This window comes from Macaca nemestrina, chromosome 13, assembly GCF_043159975.1.
Source record: "Macaca nemestrina isolate mMacNem1 chromosome 13, mMacNem.hap1, whole genome shotgun sequence".
NCBI classification, from domain to species: Eukaryota; Metazoa; Chordata; class Mammalia; order Primates; family Cercopithecidae; genus Macaca; species Macaca nemestrina.
In genome coordinates, this window is record NC_092137.1 from 59,625,480 (window position 1) to 59,631,479 (window position 6,000).

A 6,000-nucleotide genomic window follows, 5' to 3' on the forward strand; every position below is an offset into this window, starting at 1 on the left:
GTAGAGAGTAGAATGATAGTTACCAGAGGCTGAGAGGGTGTGTACGTGAAGGAGTGAGGGGATGAAGAGAGGTTGGTTAACAGGTACATTCAATTAGATAGAAGGAATAAGTTCCAACGTTTGATAGCAGAATAGCATGACTATAGTTAACAACAATGTATTGTATATTTCAAAATAGCTAGAAGAGAGGACTTAAAATATTCACAACAAATAGAAATCATAAATATTTGAGGTGATAGATATCCTAAATAACCTGACTTGACCTTTACATATTGTATGCATGTAACAAAATGTCACATGTACCCCATAAATGTTTGTACATATTATGTATCTATAAAAATAAAAATAGAGATCAAAAAAGAGAAGAAAGCATACTAAAACATAAGCAAAAACAAAACAAAACAGAGTGAAAAGAGTTTTCTTAGAATCTTCCAGCTTGGAAAATAATTCACTTGCCACCTGATTTCTCTATACAGATCATGGAGAATCTACAGATAGACCCTGCAAGATGGAGAATCTACAGATAGACCCTGCAAGATGCATCATCTTTCCTTCTAGGATTGTGCTGTCTTGCCTCATGATGGGACTCATTGAGTTCTGTTTCTGAACACACCAACAATTTTTCTGGATTAAATTTTTGACATGTTCTTTTAGCACTGCAAGCAAGCTGCTTGGGCTTCCTAGTATTCCAGCATCTTGCTTGTAAAACAGCTAACAACATGGCCAAATCCATTAGAGCATGCCCTTGTCAACCTCCTGAGTTTATTGATATTTACATTTATGATACAGACAAGTTTTTTGAGAGCCTCTTTTTCTGCTGCCTGGTGTTTGCTTTCATAGAGAGAGGCCAGACAATTGAGAGGGAAGGAGGCAGCACTTGTGCTAGATTTATTGGCACAGCACACTGAAGAGCAAACACACCACCAAATAGAGGATATTGATAAGGAGACTAAATTCATTTGAAATCACTAAAACTCAGTTAGGGGCATATTGTATTAAGTGAAATGCCATTACTGAAGGGCCAAGGGAAAGATTGTATGCCAAGTCATGAGAGCTTTTCAGCTCACTGGAAGGCAGCCATTGCACCCACGCACTACATTCAATGGTTTGGAAGAAGAGATAATTTCTGCATAGATCATAAAGGGACTTAAATCTCTCAGTCCCTAGGAGCACAGACATGAGCTGAATTGTCACCAAGTAAGAGCGTACAAGAGAGGATCCCCATGCAGTAAAAGCATACACTAAGCAAGTATAAATTCCAGCTTTCCATAAAGGCATTCTTTCCCTGCGATTGTGGCACAATAGTGTATTAAAAAATTTCACACTAAGGAGCATCATTTGATTCTGTGATTTGTGTGTGCATGTGTGTGTGTGCGCGTGCATGTATGTGTGTGTGTGTGTTTGTGTAAAGCATCTCACTCTTTGTTGAGAGGATGACAGAACTCTGGCTTACTTAATGTATTTTAACCATTTTAAAATGGAAAGTTCCTCCAACTAACTTAAGTTCCTGCCCAGGCCAAAAGAGCAATTTGGGGTCTATTCTGGGTGCAGGAGAGAGGCTGCTACCTGCCACAAGTAAAAGAATAGATTCATAAAGGCTGTTTTCTCCTCAGCAGCCTCCTAGCACTTCCCTGAAGGTTGTTTGAGGTTTCCACACTTGATATCTCTCATGCTGCCCTTTCACTGTTAATCCTAGTGAGCAAGGACGGGCGGTACACAGGAGTCAATTTCAGTGATGTGTATAAATCTTGTTCAGGTTACTCAGACCAAGGCAGCCCCTTATCTAACAAGCACCAGAGCAAACTTTGGAAAAGACTTTTCACCTGTGACAATAGTGGCCCAGTTTTGTCCTCGTCAACAATGGAATACATGTAATATCTCATGTCAGCTAACTCTATGTCTTATTTATGCCAAATTCTTCTGGGTTCAGCATTTTAAGACAGCCTTTGCGTTAGGATTTTATTCTAGCACAGACTCCTAGAATAACATTGTTCTGCAAAGACAGAAGATACTTTTAAGTACAATTTTATAATGACCCGAATAGAAATGGATTGTTGTCTTTGCTATGCTATCTCACCTGACTGTTTGTAAAGAAGAATGTTGGCTAATCAGGAGACATCATACTTCGAACCTTTGATAGTAAGTACATTGAAAACTATCAGAATTGTGCTGAAACACCAGGAAATAATTCCAACTGTCATAGACGGAACCATGGCTAGTTGGAGGAAGATTAATGAGGGCTTCCACCTAAAATTAAACTTTTTGGAGGGCATGCACTTGAATGCAAGCTCCTAAAAGGAATATGAACACAATAAAAAATGCTCATATTTACAAGAAACACATATTCCCTTCTCTGTGGTCAAAAATGCATATGGCTGGCCTTTTGGCAACATGATCATATTTTTTCTTGATTCAGTCAAAGCATGAAAATGAGCTTCATTCTACTGAACTAATCTGCATATGGCAAAATAATTAAAAATTGCAAATGTTTGTAAGATTATCAGACATGATTTGCCAGCATGTGTTTTAGTATATCAAACTATCAAATGAACCAATTTTGAAACAACCAAATTCACATTCTTTAATTACGAAGCTTTAATTGAAGGAAGAAGATAGAGGTCCTGAAAATTAAAAACAAGAAAAAAAGCCTAGATCATCAGTATTTGTATTTATCCCTCTGATATACACTCTATATAAAACCTGAGTGGTCTTTCACCATTCCCATCTGATGATATCTCTTTCCTGGCAAAACTCTTCAATTATTGCCCAGTTTCTCCAGAATAAAGGCTATGCAAATATGCCATGTGAATGGCAACCCTGCATATCTATCAGTCTGGCCTCTGTCTAGCTCTACCACCTTATTTCTAGATTTTTCTTTGTTATTTTTTATGGTTCAGCAACACTGAACTACTTATTCCCTAAACATGCCATGTTCTCTTGGCATCTGTGTTTTTGCATTTTCTATGTTTTGCATGTTCTCATTACTCAATTGGCAAACTTCTATTTATCATTTTAAACCTGAGCCTAAATGTAACTCCTTCTTGGAAGCCTTCCTTAATATACCTAGCAGACTATTCTTCAACTGTGATGTGGCCCCATTTTATTTTGTGTATACACACATTATTGTCATTACAAATACTTGTCATCATATCTGGTTCTTAAGGGCAGAAACTATGTAATTTCTTTCTTGTTTCTTCAGTGCATACTATAGTATTTTATATATGTGCGGTCTTAAAGTGTGAATGAATAAATGAATCAATCCATACAAGAGTTAATGAATGAAAGTAGCTGTAGAGAATACACTTGTAACTTTAAACACATTGCAGCGTGTGAACCCAGGAGGCGGAGCTTGCAGTGAGCCGAGATCATCGCGCCACTGCACTCCAGCCTGGGTGACAGAGCCAGTCTCCATCTCAAACAAACAAACAAACAAACAAACAAAAAACAACAACAAAAAACATTGCAGCAAAACAGATGTTAAAAAAGAAAAGGTAAGTTCCCAATTCCTCTCTTTTTGTGATTTGTAATATAATTTAGGGAGTCCTAGAGCTGGACTTCCCAGAGCTGATGGTATGATGGTTTTCCTTACCACAGTGAACCACGCTAAAATTTTCTCAGAGGCACAATATTTGTCTACTCCTCATCTTCTCCCTCCTCCTCCTTATCATCAATGTATACATATACAAAATTGTACTCTTGTTCAGAATCTTCTCATTCATCAAAACAAAATTAAATAAACTCGTATACATAACCATTCATGGCTCAAAGAAAACCACTGTTTCCCAGGTCAAGAAAAACCAGCTTACAGAAGCAAAATAAATATTAAGCTTATCACAGAGCCAAAATGATATACATGTCCAGATATGTGCTGTTTTTAACTTTTAAAATAAGCAAGGTACTATTTTCACATGATGGCTTAATACTTGAGTCTCTCAAATTTTACCCTGAGAAGAGATCCCTGTCTGGCCAAGGGAGTGTGTCCTATTGCAAAAGGATGAGAACATGCTAGGGTTTTCTAATGCCTTTTTCGCATGCTCATAGGCAGAGTATCAAGGTCCGCATTTAAAAATGCCATTTATTTAAATATTTCCTTAATGGTGGTACCCTCAAACACAGTATTCATACCTACCTCACAGTAGTATTGGTAGCTACACTGGATACTATTTACAAAAGGTATAACTTCTTTCTTAGAAGGAATTGTATTAAAAATTAAAAATGTTAAGGATGTAGTTGAGCAACACCATATTAATAACTCCAGTGTCCAGAGAATGAAGTGTGCTAGATACTTGAATTTTCTGGTTAATAGAGTATTGTACTTTCTAAGAGAGCAGATTAGGAGGATAGGCTTGAACTTAAACTGCTTACGTTCAAAACTGAGCTCTGCCACTTCCTAGCTGTGCAAGCTTGGGCAAGTTTATTCCCTTCTCTGGAAACTCAGTCTTCATTTTTTGAAAAAAAGAACCATGATGATATCTGTTTCCAGTGCTGTGCCAAGTCATATTCGAGCCTGAAGCAAAAAGGAAAATGGTGTGCTACTACACACACTATAAAATATCCTCTAATATTTTTAATCAAGTGGAAAAAGTTACTAAGTTCCACAATCAGAAAAGCATGTCAATATTTAAAGCTTTGGATTGTCCAATCTGTTCACAGCCATTGTCAACCCTTATAAATTTACCCTGCAGGGTGTGCAATGATACCCCAGGCCCAGAACCTTGGGCTGATTGAAAATTACTGTTCAATTGCATGATAATACAGGATCACAAAAGACAATGACCTATCTTTATTTTGAATTCTGACATTTTATTCATTATGAATTTTTAAATTTATTTTTATTTTAAAAATATTTTATTAAAATACAATTTATTTTGATTACCGAGATTTTTGGTATCCACTTTAATTTTGTGCACTAACCTCACCTGAGTCATGCCTGTGTCTAGCTGGTGGGATGTTCTGAGGATGAAATGAAATAATTATTGTAAAGACCTTAGCAGTAGGCCTGACACATACTTAGTGCTCAGTAATGTTGTTAATTAACATTGTTCTTGAAAAGGTAATAGGCATAGGAAGTATAGGTTTTGACCCTTTTTGCCCTTTGTGGGATAATCTTCTCAATATGTCAGTGCTCTCCCTTAATTCTCTTGAGTCCTATTAACTTATAACCACCAAACTAACCACATTAATTCATTTTAGAACCCATTAGATATCCTTTAAACAGAGTAGTTATGGTACAAATACCTTAATTTCCGCCTTTTGTCTTTCTGAACAAACTCACCATTTGGATTGAGGAGGTTGGTTGATTCAGTTCAACACTGAAGTTCACGCTTTTGTACGGAATTGGTCATTTGTATGGTTTGGTTGAATAGTCAGCCCGTCATAACACTTAAGCCAGGTGTTTGTGCAGATTTAGTGCCAAAGCTACGGCCCATGTTGCGAGGCTAAGTAAAGGTAGCCTCCTAGAAAATACAGCTAATTGAAGACTGATCTCTCCAATCACATTGTTCTTTGTGTCTTCACAAAGTAACATCTATGACAGTCCTGCCATGATCTGAATGTCTGCGACCCCTGTAAGCAATGCCCTCTGCTGCCTTCTGAAATCAATCCACCTGACCAGATTATGATGCTGATTGTGATGTGACACATGAGATATTTAAAAAGTGTTTCCAATAGCAACCTTGTCAAAATACATTTGCCCTCTCAAAAAAGGAATACAGCGACTGCATGGCTGGTTCCAACATACACAAATGCATGGTAAATAACCAAAAAATAAACAAATACAAGAGGAAACTTAGCTGATGGGATTTTAAGTGAGTGATATTTTGGAAGGGGTTAAGCATTCCTACAACTAATATATGACTGAGAAGATTCAACCTTAGTACCTACATGAGAATATTATAAACCAAGCCCACACAATATTAAAATTAGTTAAAATATATGCAAAATTTATGAGAGAATGTCAGGTGTAATGCTTGATAAAGTAAGCTTAATGCTTAAGAAATT

General features: G+C 36.9%; 1 long non-coding RNA gene across 11 annotated transcripts in view; it reads right to left on the bottom strand.

Annotated features, from left to right (window-relative positions):
* Nucleotides 1-5,601, bottom strand: part of LOC105465085 (uncharacterized) — a 152,159-nt gene extending 146,558 nt beyond the window's left edge. For 5 of the 11 annotated variants that reach the window (XR_011611753.1, XR_977283.3, XR_011611754.1 and 2 more), the window contains exons 1-2: nucleotides 5,276-5,591; nucleotides 4,366-4,507 (exon numbers count right to left, since the gene is read on the bottom strand). This is a non-coding gene — a long non-coding RNA (uncharacterized lncRNA). Of the gene's footprint in view, nucleotides 1-4,365; nucleotides 4,508-5,275 lie in introns of all 11 variants that reach the window. The other 6 variants (XR_011611750.1, XR_011611748.1, XR_011611749.1 and 3 more) reach the window with 5 other exon arrangements.
* Between the last annotated feature and the right edge of the window lie 399 nt (nucleotides 5,602-6,000).